The sequence below is a fragment of the Hippichthys cyanospilos genome, chromosome 13, assembly GCF_059441005.1.
Source record: "Hippichthys cyanospilos isolate Australia breed blue-spotted pipefish chromosome 13, RoL_Hcya_1.0, whole genome shotgun sequence".
Classification (NCBI taxonomy): domain Eukaryota; kingdom Metazoa; phylum Chordata; class Actinopteri; order Syngnathiformes; family Syngnathidae; genus Hippichthys; species Hippichthys cyanospilos.
In genome coordinates this window covers 5,215,838-5,231,271 of record NC_142381.1, presented here as the reverse complement: position 1 = coordinate 5,231,271, position 15,434 = coordinate 5,215,838, and positions in this window count along the sequence as shown.

The window sequence follows — 15,434 nt, the reverse complement described above, 5'->3', positions numbered from 1 at the left end:
GTTCAGCAATTTCACTCTTTTTCACCGTTTGAGTTTGTTTCTATAAAACACCAGCGCAATCCACTTTTACAAAACAAATAACAAACAACTCTAATTACTCTCCAAGGCTGGGGTTTTTTTTCCCTCCCCTTATTCTCTTTATTCAGAACAGAAATTCGAGCCAGTCATGAGCCCCCCCCCCGTCCTGTCAAATCCCCCTCAGTCTGTTTCAGGCTAGACTGAAACGGACCTGTACAAGTCTTGTAATGAAAGTGACTGGGCCCTCTGTTTAATTGAGCACCTTTAATGAGTGTCACACTGTGTCGGTCATTAGAGTGAGAGTTGCTAGGGGTCACCGCTGGGGTGAGTCAAAAAGAAAGAAAGCAAAGATGACAAAAAGGAAGGCTGCAGAAATAGCAAAAAGGATGATGGCGAGCAGAGCCAGGCTGTATATTTGTGTTTGTGCGCCTGCAGTGTGACGGATGGTGCGGCGAGATTTGTTCATGCGCGCCGCCTCGGGGCAGCACCTGTCCTGCTAAGTACCCCTGACATAACAGTCGAAGCAGAGGATATTCTTTCATATCTACCACATCCAGATTTGCCCTACTTCATCATTCCGCCGGCTTCATTAGTTTTTCTGCCTCTGCAGCAGCTGGCCGCTTCTAGACAAAATAAATCTAATAAACAAGTCAGGGGAAATAGAAAAGGCTCCAGTAGTTTGCAGGACCCTGCTGGGCCTTCTGTCATTTTCCATCTTCGCCTCAGTCCCACCATTTTAAAACCAGAGGCAGTAAATGACCGGCATCATTGAGTCTGTCATCGCTGATGAGATTTTTACCTTCTGATGATCACGGCTCCCTCCTGAGAGGCGTGCGTTTACAGCCTAATTTCAAAAGCATATTGCGAGCAAACACAATGTCCTTGTCTCTGGATTTGGCGTTCCGTACAAAAGCTCATCAAGGCTACATACGCACGCGCTCATACGTGCGCCGGCCCAAGCACACACCTAAAGCCGCTGTGTTATTGGTTTGAAATGGAGCCCACCGTTCATTTCCTTGGTGTATTGATTTAATCAACAGCGTATCATGTTGGGGCCCGTATCATTTGATGGAACACATACTGAAGGCGGCCAAAAGAAGCGATCCATCACCATTTAGTCGGACAGGCCTATGTAGTCTAAACACGGAACCATTACGCATGGTTTAACATGGACACTTTGACCTCTGGGAGGTGACAAGGTCAATGATATCATTAGACAGGAGTCAGTCTGTGTGCTGGAGTGAGACTAATTGCTATCAGACCTCATTCACAGCTAATAACTTCTTAGATTTGCTTCGATACTCATATCCTATCCAACTTTTAATATTCAGACGGACTTGTTGTCACTTCTGAGGCAACGCGCGGGAAGCTGGCATGAATTTTGGTGCTGTACCCTAGCTTGGCGGATCCCTTTATCCTAAGGCCCTGTTAATCTATTCAAAGGTGGCTAAGCTTACAAAATAGCTCCGGGGTGATTTCCCACACGCAGATAAAGCCCACACTTGAAAATCACTTTCAAAGCAGGCGCTCCTCTCCAGATGCTTTGAAGCCCCAGAAGGAGAGCTTGAATAAAGCCGCACATGGGATCCAGACATCTTTTGGTTTGTACAAAAATATTAAGACTTAGTTATATCTCTTTGGCTCCTGATTTGGAGCGTCCATCTCTTAACCCAGTCTAGTCCAGTGGTTCGCAACCTTTTTTTTTTTTTTTTAATAGCACCCCCTGTGAAATAATTTTTCACCCCAACAAATGCAACATATTTTCTATAGGGATCAACAAATAATAACATCCAAAATGCCCCCCATGACTTGGAGGAAGGAACACGACATTTGTCCATTGAAAACTCATTAAAGCTCATTAAGTCAAAAACTGGGGATGACTGCCAGTTTCAATCCATCCATCCATCCATCCATCCATCCATCCATCCATCGGCTGGCTTCGGGCAGTAGGCGGGGGACACGGTGTATTGGACAGGGTAGGGCAGTGGGCAGGGCGTTTCCCCGCCTACTGCCATAACCTGTCCCATACATCATCTGGGCAGCCACAATGCATCCTCCATCCCTCATCCGGCGACGGGGGGAATTTGCAGATAGCTGCCCGCATTATTGCATCATCAATGACCATGCGTATCCATATAAACTTGCGTTTAGCAATAGTTGCATAATGCTCTAATTAATTAGTTTTTAATTTGAAAAGAAAAAACCTATATACTGTTCCTGTCACAGGATTCAGATGCATCGTATTAGATTTGCTAATACCTGCCGAAACCCTGTTTAAAAGTCATGTATTCCCTTAATTGCCTTCACGTATCCCCATTCGAGAACCTGTCTAGTGACGGCAACCTCGGCTCACCCAGGAGGCGCCACAATCTTGGGTCACACACATGTACACACGCACACACAGCCATTGGCCGGCACAACTTTGTCAGCGACCTCACTGGACCATGAACACAGACAGAGCGTTCCGGAATGTCACCGGGGTCAGTATTGACTCGGTGCTCAAATGGACATAGATGAGCGCATGCAAGCATACACACACACGTACACACACATGAACTGCGGAAACTTGATCCAATGACACAAGAGCTGGCCCAGTGTGCAGCTAACCGCCTTATCTCCCTCTGGCCGCGCTCGTCTTTCCTCTCAACATTCTTTCAGGTATTTGGCCGAGACCTTTTCTTTTTGTGTGCCCTTTTCAAAGACCTGCTTTATGTCTGGAGCCGACGTCCTCAGTGCCCCTCTTGCCTTCTTTTCCTCCATATCGCTTTCTCTCTGCACTGACTTGCTTCCTTGCCTTCATATCCCCCCCTCCCCCGCGCTCTAATTTCCTCCCACTATCCCATCACAGGACTGAAGAGCATTGCCACCTGCGTTGATTCCAAGTGGATTTTTGCGCGTGTGCAAGAAAGGAGCGAAACGGGCCTGTGCTCATCCGCAGCGTGAGATTAGACTAATGAGACCTGTGATTGGTTCTTTGTAATGGAGTGAGAACATCTTAGTTTGAAGAGAGAGGTGGAGTGTTCCTGGATACATATGTGGGTGGATTGCAATCAGCTTGTATCTGTGGAGGGTTGCCCAGCAGCCTCCAAAAGCCCGTAGTAATCTATCATGGGATAACTCCAACTATAGTGATCACACTTCAGAAAGCAATTGCACCCTGCTACCTACACATATGCTCTATCTTGAGATGATCAGTGGATTTTTTTTTTTGTCCATGCTTTCCTACGTGAATACAATCAACACAATACCTGTGCAGCTTTTGGAGAGCTTTTTGGACTAATCAGCTCTGACAGGTGGAACAAAACCATTTAATACAGGGCTGATTTCACATCTGAGCGGCTCGTCATTTACATAAGCCTTGACAGTCTGCTCAGTGAGCTGCGACAGGCATGTGGTGCACCCAGAGAGACCGGATGGCTGTTCTAAATATTCTACCCCTGACCTCATCAAGGAGAAGGCTACGCATGCTCCAGTACATGCAAAGACTCATTAGGGTACACTTGTGCATGTCTCAGCACATGCTCACCCTGCTTACTTCAAACGCGCACTGTAAAGGCAGTCCTGTGTAACGGATTTGAGCCACTGGTTGATTTGTTTTGGCCCTTCATGAGGCAAGGAATCATTGGATATATCTGACCCCAAGGCAATAGAAAGACATAATTAATCCCATAGTCCCACTTGTAATAATGACATTTATAATTCAACAAATATCAGCTTACTTCTGACCGTACTTACTATAATTATAATGCAAACAATCTGTGATACTGTCATAAAAGTCATTTTGGCACATAGGGGGAAAGACATATTGCAAAAGTCTAACCAGGGTTTAAAGTTTTAAAGATCAACTTTTTTTATTGTTGAGATATTTTTTCTGTACAAAAGTTGAAATCGTCATGACTTGACTGCTGTGTTGAAACATTTCACACAGAGAATATAAATCTTCTATTTATTAACCATACACGTATTTTTTTCAGGAATAATTTTAACACTCGTGAAAGTCATGCTTTATAAGCCTTTCTTCTGCATGAACCTTAAAAAACAAACAAACAAACAAAAAACAAATGCAATTTCACATGTGGACGATGCATGATAAAAACATTAATAATATTATCTTTTGTGTTTAAAGTGGACAATTTTCATGTCACAATATTGCCATTATCATTACAGTCCTACTACCAGGTGAAACTTGCAGACTACATGGTGACTGAGAAAGAAAACTGAAAAATGAAAGCAACTGGAAGCTGAGTGCTTGGCCCGCACACATTTTCACCTAGCCTGGTCTGGCCCACTTTGCAAATGTTTGGGCAAAGAAATTACATCACCCTCTTATATTTTTGGTGATGAGTCTGAAAGATGTCACATAAAGAGAGGTACTTCCTGCCAACGTTTTTATTTTAATTGGATTGTAATAAAGACATTGAAAAATAATTATGAATGCTCATAGCATTGTTAAAGCAGCAAATCTAATGATGGTCTTTTAGTACAGTATTGCATGCACACACGCAAACATGCACACACACATGCACATTCACGCACACACTCATTCTAGTGGCCTGTGGTTAGCAGTGAGAGGAAGCAGCGGTGCGTCTCTCTGCTGACTTAATGTCTTTTAACAGTTTGGCTCCAGGACCAGGGCTTGGCCAGAGCTGAACTGAAGCCAAAACTGGGCCTGATCATCTGTGACGGCTTAAAAAAAAAAAAAGAAAGAAAAAAAAAAGCCTGGGGCTGAATTTGCAAGTGTGTGTGTGTGTGAGATGTCCTTTCTCCCACTCCACTTTCCTCATTTTCTCTATTTCAGTCTCTCTGTGCATGTGTGTGCACGAAGTGTGTGCAGATGTGTGTGGGAGAGCCTACTAGCGGGTGGAAGCCGGAGGGGACAGAAACACCAGCGGACTGAATTTCACCAGCCAAAGCCATTGATGAAGGCATTAAAGTGACAATAGAATATTTACGGCACACACTGCTGATTCACTCTAATCTGTAGCGCATCAATATCACACAATAGCACACTGCTAGCACACTCCAGTGCGTGGTTGGGTAAATTATCCAGCCGTACAGCCACGCTGCTGACACACATTTGCACGCACATGTACTGGAAAGTCCTAACTGGTAGTGACTTGAAGGCAAACATGGAAGGATTGGGAGCATAGCGGAGGACAAGCATGAGTGGCAAAATAACTGCTGCTATGCTCGAGTAAGTTCCTCTCGGTAGTGAGAAGAATAGATTGCTGCGTCCCCTTGTGGACCGCCAACACTCAGGTGGGCCAATACTAAGCCAAGTCACCTTGTCTTTTAATTTCACTAGAGGTGAATGCAGAGGATTAGAGGTATGATATTTTTCTTTTGTGTGTATCTGTGTGTGTGTGTGTCCAAGTATATTTGGAAATCATTTAAAGTTCAGAGCCCCAGGCTCAAGGTTATTCCCCACATCAAAGGGTCTCAGAAAAAAAATCTGTATCCCATCACACAAACGCGCCTTTGGGTTTGCCAACTTTCCATTCCTTGTCACCTTTTCTACATGAAAATAAGACGTCCTCCATGCATCTTAGGTCAATGGCTCCCCACAGGCGAGGCACCTGCCTAACAATGTTACATTTGTATCTATCTCAATGTTTTTATCATCACAAAATGGCGTCTTTTAATCCTTTGATCCAATGTGACAAAAAGTTATAAACCCTAAAGACAATATTTTCCACAGCTACAGAAGATTGGTGAAGAATCTGCATCACTCACTGTGCTGTGCTGTATTAGAGGAGATCTGTTTTTTGTTGAAGATGGTGAAGAATTCCCCAAATATGACACACTTTTCCTCCCCAAAATTAGGCCCAAAAGTATGGGTGTGTCCTATAAACTTAACTTATACAGCAGCTCGCGTTAGCTGAGGTTGTTATGGAATTAAAGAAGTGGGCAGACTGAACCAACATTCGAGTCCATCCTTGTTCACATAAATGAATATTACTAAAACCGTAAAGAAATAGTTATGATGTCTCCAGCTGATTCAATTAATAGTGCATGGAAAGGTAATCAATTTGAGTCGTTTATTAATTGCGGTCTTTAGGCATATACACAAAATCATAAACTTGGTGAAACTTGGTGAAAATTTAGGGTATTTACAGCAACATAAACTCAAACTGTGTTTCTCGGAAAAGGTAATCAACAGCTTGGAGCGCATTCAACATTTCACTGGCGATGCATTCACTGACCACTCACAATGTAGGAAATCTGATATACGGTTAACTTAATGCGCAACATATATAATTTATGGATATGAAGAAAAGAAAATATAAAGAGTTTAAAAATTATGATTTTTCTTCTGTTTTGGTATAGTTCTGACATTCTTGCCAAAGTGTTGGTGTGAGAAAATACCCAAATTTGACCCCAAAATTAAGGGTTCGTTTTATTCACAGATGCATTTTATATATGGGAAATTACAGTAGTTGTGAATTATTATATTTGTTATGATCCCAGAAGCTGATCTATCCAAACACCTTACTATGGGAAAAAAAAGCGCCTTACTATAAGAAGGGTGCATGAAAAGTTTCAAGCATTGTGTATAACAAAGAGTTGATGCATGTCCCTAACAAGGAAGTTCTTCTACACTGGGATAAAAGCTCTTCAGCGCCATTGTAGCAAGAGTTCAGCCCTTGCCAGGGATTACATTGAAAAATAAGTGTTAAAAAATCCCTTTATCCCCTTAAATTTTTCTGATGCTTCAAACTTTTCATACTTCCCTCATAAATGGTCATTTAAAAAAGAAGTCATTGTACACATGGTCTTTTTTTCAATGCCTAACTATTTATGATGGTGTAAAAAATACACCTTACCATGGCTGTTTTTTTTTCCTCTCTCAATCTATTAATCTGGCGTGTGACGGACATTTCTGATAATTACTTTAATAAAGTAACATTCCACTGAATAGAGGACGTGACAACTAATGGCCAAATAAGGAACAATTCCATATTTTATGTGAGGCTGAGCAACTTTAAAAACTCCATCACCGGCTTTCACAGTCAGTTAGCTCACCGCGCATATGCAAAACAGACTTCTTTCGTCCTGTCTCACTTTCACAGCGCAGAGCTGCCAAAATGGCCAACATATGTTTGGAAAATGAATGCGCTACAAAAAGGTCAAGCAGCTATGCAGTACACAGCTTTGGGTTCATTTGGTTAAGTACAGACCACCTCATATTCACCCTGATTATGGGCTTCTTGCTGTAGCTCTGCGCTGCTTTTTAAATATTTCATATCATTCATAATTCACCAGCTCTGGAAAGTTAAGAGCACTTACAAAGGTTGTAATTTGAGAGAAGAAACAAGTGGAAGCGGGGGCCTGTGCGGCGACAGTGATAGATTTAAGCAGTGCTGATTAGAAATGTACAAATGAAAGTTACATGCATTAGAGACGAAATGGAGACAGACATATTACGTGTTGCTCTACAGCCCAATTCACCTGAGAGTTGGAATACATTGATGTGTCATTAATTAAGCAGTGTGGCCTTTATCATGTGAGTCAGATTCTTTATATTTGGCACACTTTGTTAGAATTTCAGCAAAAAAAAAAGCGCGCCGTCTGTCCGCAGCTGTGAGTTGAAATACGTGCTACAGACAGAGAGCTCGACGGACAGATGTTATTGATTCCGTGTGGGAAATTGTCGGGATTAGAAAGGATGAATGAACGCTATATGCGCAACCCATATTCATTCTTTTAACACAAACAGAAAATAAGACGACAACGACTTGTGACAGTAACGCAATTTATGAGCAAAAGGAAATGTAGAAGAGGCAGATTCCTTTCAGAATTTGGATCCCCATTTATGGAGAAAAATGTAAAAATTATAATTACAAATTCCACTGCGCAGCATGATTCCGTGTTTAACGTAACATTGCAGTCCATAAGTTTCTCGTGTTGTATAATCTGAAGTCACATCTCACCACTCTTGTTCGCAGTGTTAGCTTTAGCCTAGCCCTCAGCCTTCCTCATTTCCTCCACATGTGTTTGCACTTCCGGTCTTCAAAGGTGAACTGCGAAGTGTCGGGAGTTCTCCGTAGCTCAGGGATTTGGTGAAGATCGCTGAGAAAAAGGTTGTAATTTCGCTATCCATTGTCCAAAACGGGTGTATGATATATAGTAAAAGCCAAGACCCGAAATGAGCAGGAATATTCTTGCTAGCATGCAAACTCTGGACACTGAGCCCATCATTATGCACACGATGCCAGAACCCTTTGACTTCCCAAGCCGAGTGCATCTAATTCTTCTCCTGAGGAGGAGTAAAACTAAAGATTAGATAGAAAAATACAATGAAATGAATTGATGAAATGATGCGTGAAATAAATACAAATTAAAGCTAAAACTAGCAGACGACGGGAAAACAGCCTCCACATAATCAACACTGTCGCAAATGTCGAATATTGGTGGCGGTCCTAAAATAGATGGGGCCCATATGTGATGTTTTATTTTGACTTCACAAGGGCTGCGACGCCGCTCAGACATCCGATTGGCTGGATGTGGCCTTGTGGCCTTACTTGAAAATATTTAAGTTCATCCATGAGGTTGTTGGGTCGAGACAAATATAGGAGCACTAAACAACAACCGCTGGTGCTCTTGAGTCATACTAATATTGTTAAGCGCACCTCTGTTTGTTACGGTGCTCAACATCTATATTGATCTTGAATAAGAAAAAAATAGAGTCTCTTCAAGTGGAACAGATGGAAAGGGTAGAACTGATGAGGGTGGACGGATTATGCCTTAAGGCGCAGGACCGTAAATAAACGAAGAACAATGAAACGTTGGATACATAACGAGACCGGGCACTGTGGCACAGCGGAGGCGTGGATATTGACCAACGGCGCATGACACTTGAAAGAGTCCAGCCTGCTGCCTGCTGTCCTTCATTAGAACTTGTCCGGGATGCAGATGGCTATACTTACCTTTAATAGAGCTGATAATTAACTCCGCTATTCGACAGTCTCCTGATGTAAACACACTGCCAGTCACACGCACACCAGCGGCACGCACACACGTATCCAGCCACCCACACACACACACACACACACACACACACACACACACACAACTACACACACGCACCACATTTTTCTTTTTGTACATGGAAGGGAATCATTATCAGGGATAATTTGGACACAATTTTGAGGCTCACCTATTACCTCTGTTTTGGTTCCTCCTGCTCATTAGCAGAGCTGTCAGGAAGATTGAATATTACACATTTAGAGGGGGGTCCCTGACTCCAGGTGTCAGGAAAGGTTAGGTAGAGCAAACGCAATGACAGACGATCACACAGTGCAGTCACTGCCTGTCCCCTCAAGTGCAACCACATTTACCTTCCCGGTTGAGAAATGAGTTTGGTTAGTAATTTTGCAAGTTTGTCTATTTATCAACAGGGTTTTACGGTTCTGGTTGAGATAATTCGCGGTTCAGTGAGGTAAAGGAGGCAGTTCGGCACGTCTCGCCGGCTCTTATTTTCCAGCGGCGGAAGATTAATCACTGTTTCAGGAGCTGCGCTGAGAATATCAATAACGGGACCAATTATGAGTTTGAGAGTCAACCATTGTCAGTGCAAGACTTCCCCTTTACAGGATTAATTATGCAGCTGCCTTTTACCTGCTGATTTTATTAAAGCTTTCATGTCCCGACTTCTATCTGTTCTTTAGGTATTAATATGCAGATCAAAAAAGAAAGTGATTTTCTACGGCAAACAGCGAGGTCATGCTTCAAATTAGCATATTACTAATCTACATAAAATAGCTCCGGAGACACAGCGCAGTCTCGTTAAAGTCCACTTGGCAGTGACAAGGTTGAGTGGGCTTGTTGTTATAAATGTAACACTATTAATTTTACACCGGTACATTTCATCTTTATGACTCCCTGTATTTTGCCTAAAAGGTGTTCACGGCTTAGGATTTACAGCTCTCGTTGGATATAACTCTTGTTTTTTTCAAAACTTGTGTCACTCAAGTTGGCTATTAAGGTGAAATTGAAAGGCGCTGGAGGGACATCTCCGACAACGTCTGAGGGCTCGTAGCCACGTAGTGATGGAAAAGACAAGGCCAGACCAATGCATAATCATCTTGACTGCGGTTGATATTTACAAGCCGAATGCGAGCGGCATTGTCTCGATAGATCATCTTTGGTCCCGCTGTGCCCGCCGCTTGCGTCTGTTTTGTATTCTCCGAGCACATTAAGGTTACGGCGGAGAAAATTAAATCATGAAATCATTACAGAGAAAGGTCAGAACATAAATATTTCATAATCTGATATTTTCTCGATAAGAATGAGTTTATGCTCGGTGATGTTAACGCTGCGTGAATAAGGAAATATCAGACCGCTGTGTTTTTATCACCGTCGGGAGCGGTAACGCTGCCGGTGTTGTACTTCAACTTATACGAATGTTTGACCCCCGATGGCTGTGCTGCACTTCACCCCAGCTGTCTTGAATTTATTAATACTTTTTAACACTTCAAGCAGATCAATGGGACCTTGTATAACTTTGCGTAAAACGGTCTGGTAACCCAAGCGTCCGCAGCGTGTCCTGCGCCGGCTTGCGCGCCCTGCTTCTCCACACCCTTTGCTCTCTTAATGATTGGGATTAGAGAGGATGGGGCCTCTACTGTAGGAGGAAGCAGCTGCTTCCATGCTCATTATAACCTCACAACTCCATAGAGTAGGAACAGCTGGAGCACACGTTTTGGAGTGAATTCGACCAAGTTCTCATGTGGGAATAAACATTCCGCTGTGAGCTGCAGCAGATGACAAGCGGAATTTGGGTAAACTGATTTATGCGTTGGTAGAATCATTTGTTTGATTTTTCTTTAAAGCCCGGCAAGCACAAAAGCATGTGGGAATGAGATACAGTTTTGAAGCCTTACGTCATTCTCCGTGAGCCAGAAAAAAGATCCAGAATAGAATAAACGCCTTCATACATATATATATATATATATATATATATATATATATATATATATATATATATATATATATATATATATATATATATATATATAGTAGTACTGCATATGCCTTTGTCAGAGAACTGCTTCTCAGCAGTACCAGAGCTAAAAATGGTATAGTTCATGGGCAAGTCACATGTTTGAGCTTCGCAACCCATGCAAATGTACCTCCTCGATCAGTGCTGCACTGACCTATTTTTAACCGTCAGAAATACTGTACCAGACATAACTTGGACTTGACTCAACTCAAATGGCTAATTTTTTACTAATTAGCTAAGATTTATGAAAGACAGAACATTTGTTATAAAAATTATTTCTGAAATTGGCTTGACATCAATTTTTTATGGTGAGTACACTAAGCAGTGGGAAGAAAAAATGTCCCAAGCATTTTTTGAGCAGAGGTATTTGAATTACATCAGGTCTCTTTTCAGCCCTAGTCTAGTTTTTTTTTGTATTTTTTTTTTTTACAATACAAAAAACTTGACATTCAACCAGGAGTATCTTGATGTTATATCCACTTTATGGCTTCACAAAAATATACATTTTTTTTCTTAGTGACATTTGCTACAGAAGTGTAAACAAAAAAAAACAAGCAGTTCCACCTTGGTGGAGGTCTGCGCTCCATTGGGTGCTTTTCTAGTTATTGCCGTTCCACCCGATTGCCTGCTATAAATTCCGCGGAACTTTTGATTACTCGCACGCCGACCCATAATCAAGCGAATTCTCCGAAGAAGGCAAGGTTGATTCATAGCCACACAACATCATCGTGCCACCTAATAGGACACTTTAATCAAGGCTTTGTGGCGTAGCTGCATGACAGTTACTTCCATCGTGCCTCTATCGGCTGCTGATGATCCTAACAAGATGAAGTGGTGGGAAAATGACGCCGGAGGAGGCCGATGCACTGATAAAGCTGCCGAGCTGGAGCCCCTCATTCCAGAATTTCTCTAATGACTTTGCTCGTCCTTCGAATTCTAAATGTATTCGCCGGCTTTATGAAAGGTTGAATGTCTGTCAGTGGCTGGGCAATTTCTAGCAGACTTCTCACCTGCACTATGAGCTGCTGTGGCGGCGGTGTCACAGACAGACATTAGGTTTGAACCTAATAATGTTTTCAAATGTAATAGCCGGAGCTGTCTCGGCGGACATTCTTGAAATAAATGTAGAAATTGAGTTTGCACCCATTTAAGTGCTTTGAAAGCTGTCTGCCTGCAGGCGGCATCGGAGGCCCGCTCCCCTGCTGTGAGAATGTGAAATGTCCCTGCTGCCAAGCGAGGCCAAGGCTGTGGCGAGACGGACTCCGTAAAATACCCAACACCTCGCCTTCCATAATTCTCTACTAATTGTCTGGAAGGCTCTGCATTCAGGTGCGGAATAATACTGACCGGGTGGCGTATTGAAATTCCATTGCTCTGCTCCCCCGGGGTCACATTTACAATATCCAGCTCCGCAGGGCTGTGAATCTTGACTTCAGCCTTCTGCATGAGGTAATGAAGGGCTGTATGCATTCAGCAGAGCTCCTCCTCCACTCTGATGAGCTAGCGGCACCTTTGGGCCCATTATCGGGCCATTGCTATGACGGTGCTCCACGCCAAGGCTCCCTAAACTTTCATTGCAGAGAACCTTTGAGGAGGCGCCGGAATCGTAACAAGTACTTTCATGCTCCTACATCCTTCTCATCGGGCATGGGATACAGCTCCAGTGATGACTGAGAGCGGTCAAAGAAACGACTTAAGTGTGGATGAGGGAAAATCAGCAAAACAATGAGTGAGAACTGAAAAGAAGAGGAGATTTTGCATGATAAAATAGCACTTAACAAAAGCTCCACAGCAGGCCAAAAGCAACTTCATTGGAGTCCCCTCTCCTTTGTAACCCCCCTATTGAATGGATGGGCACCATGTGGACATGCATATTTCCTGTTCCACAACCCGCCCTTTAGTGACTAATGAAGTTGACACAGAGCTTTCAACTATTCATGACTTGAGGCCTGAATTATTTGTTGGCTTGATGGGACCAGGCAAATAGTATTTTAAGCTATCGAGCCCTGAAAAAGAAGAAGTCGTTTTCCTCAGTGGGGATCCTCTGACTATGCGGGACTTTGATTCCAGAAATGTCTGTTTCTTGCATCAAGCCCAAGATAGCTCCTGGGGAAGAACATTTCTTGCAGCTGTGGGCATGAGGGAGCGCGATGGTAAGACAGAAGAAGAAGCAAAACTAAAGCTCATTATGCCACTTGCTTACAGGCGTTGTGTGGATATTCTATTAGCCATATCTGAAGAGTAATTGTACCATTGGGGGGGTGGCATTGTCGAGGTGCCAAGCTTTCTTTCAGCGACTAGCGAAGTGTGGTAATCTCACACACCATCTCATTACAGTTTAAACCCCCAGCAGCTGCTCGCATTAGACTTTTATTACACGCTGCTGCTCACAGCTGTGCCTGGTGAGGACCTGGACAGGATGGCGAGCGATGGCAACAAGGACAGACAGACCGACAGGCGAGACAGCCAAACAGACAGAGAAACAGACTCTGGGATTCCAGCATAGCTTTTGGCTCCTTCTAAACAAAATGGAAATATTGAAGCAGAGGGTTCTAATGACCATAACAGTCTCTCAGTGTGATAACACCGCAGTCCCCTACAGCTCCAAACTGCAAGCGAGGCCAAGGACAGTCGCGCAGATGGACTAAGTCAGCCCTGCTCAGGCTGGGGTTCAATCAAAGCTGCTTGCCCCGTGGTCATGCTATGCTTCATGCAGGGACACCTTCCAGAAGGATTTGCTTCATTCTCAGCACTGCGTGGGGCAAATGTTGGCTATCACATCTGTGATATGCGACTATGTGTGACTATGCATTCATAGAGACAATGAACCAATTCATGTTGAAATAACCACTCTCACTACTTCATTAGGTACAAAGTTAAAATGCAAGACAGTACATTTCTAGGGCGCTGTAATGAGTTCTGCATGCCTATACATATCTGTCTGTCTGTCTGTCTGTCAGACGTTTGACCTCTCAGCAGATGAACTCAGTCTCAGCTTTGTAGATCACATTCATCTTAAAAATAATCTCTGAGGCATGATGAGTCAAAAGTCGGTTGTTTTGCCATTTGTGGTATTTTTGTGAAGTCACATTACCACATTACCACAGTGGAAAATTTGATTTAAAGGTACAGTGTGTAGAATTTAGTGAGTTTTTCATTTTAAAACCCTGTATAAAATTTCAATAACATGCAAATAAATGTGTTCTATCAGATCAACAATTTATTCTTATATAATCGTAGGTCGAGTAATCGCTAAATACATAAATGGGGAGCGCCATATTCTCTTTCTTGATCTCATGCTCGTTTGGTGTGGGCTTGCAAAGAATGGTCTCTGACACGCTGTAGTGTGTGTGCTCTAAATTCCACACACATAGTGTGCGTGATCTAAATTCCACACATTGTGGATTTTAGGTCAATTAAAATTTTATTCGTCGTGTGGTGTGGCCTGTCACAAGTTTCTTGATAATTTATCATCATTTGGCCACATGAAGAAAAGAAATTGGTCAAAAACCTTCTTTTCATTTATCATATTACATGAACGTCCCATTAAGACTTCGTACAGACTGTACCGTCTGTTAAAAGTCACTGCGCTGCGAGCATGCTGTGCAATGATGTTTGGGCAAATGGCTTTGATGCAAAACTACTGATAATCCCTTAATCTTAAAGTTAAATACTGTTCATATTTCGTTTTGGGTTTCATCCCACTTCAAGGCACGTTGTGTAGCATTAACAATTGCTGTTTACTGCTGTTACATGAATGCAGCACCAGCACTACGGTCTCACAGAGACCATACTTTGGAAGCACACTACAAATACAAATTTGCCATTGGTTTCAGTGCAGACATACAAGGAAGCCACAGCCAGAGGTGGGAAGTCCATCGGCACCGGCACGACGGCTGCACAGTTCGGACTCCATGACGAAAATTCAACACTTCCACATTGTTTTTCTAAATAAAAACACAACTCTTCTCAGTCCAGTAAAATGCACGACAGTGATCCACGCAGAGGAGGATTAACACCGGGCAGCAACACAGTGTATTCTGCGAGGTCGTTGGCGATACAAGGAAGCTACAGCTTTCCAAGGTAAATTCTTGTTGTATTGCAATGTCTTTGCTGGCATTTTCTTTTGTGTTTGGTGGGTGAACACAAATGCATAGAATAACCAGTCATCCTAACTCCCAAATCGATCGCTGTGCGCCATCGTGAAACTTGTGCTGTGTGGCTCAGACCCCCCTCTCTCACTTCTCCTCCTTTTATTTATGATTGGCAGACAAATTTTATATTTCTTCTAATTCCATGTGTGTGGGGGGGGTGGGGGGGTGGCTTCACAAAGATGTTTGTAATATTTTGGCCTTCTCATTTAAGTAGACTGCATAACCACGAAATAAGAAAGAGCTCTCAGCATGATGATGCA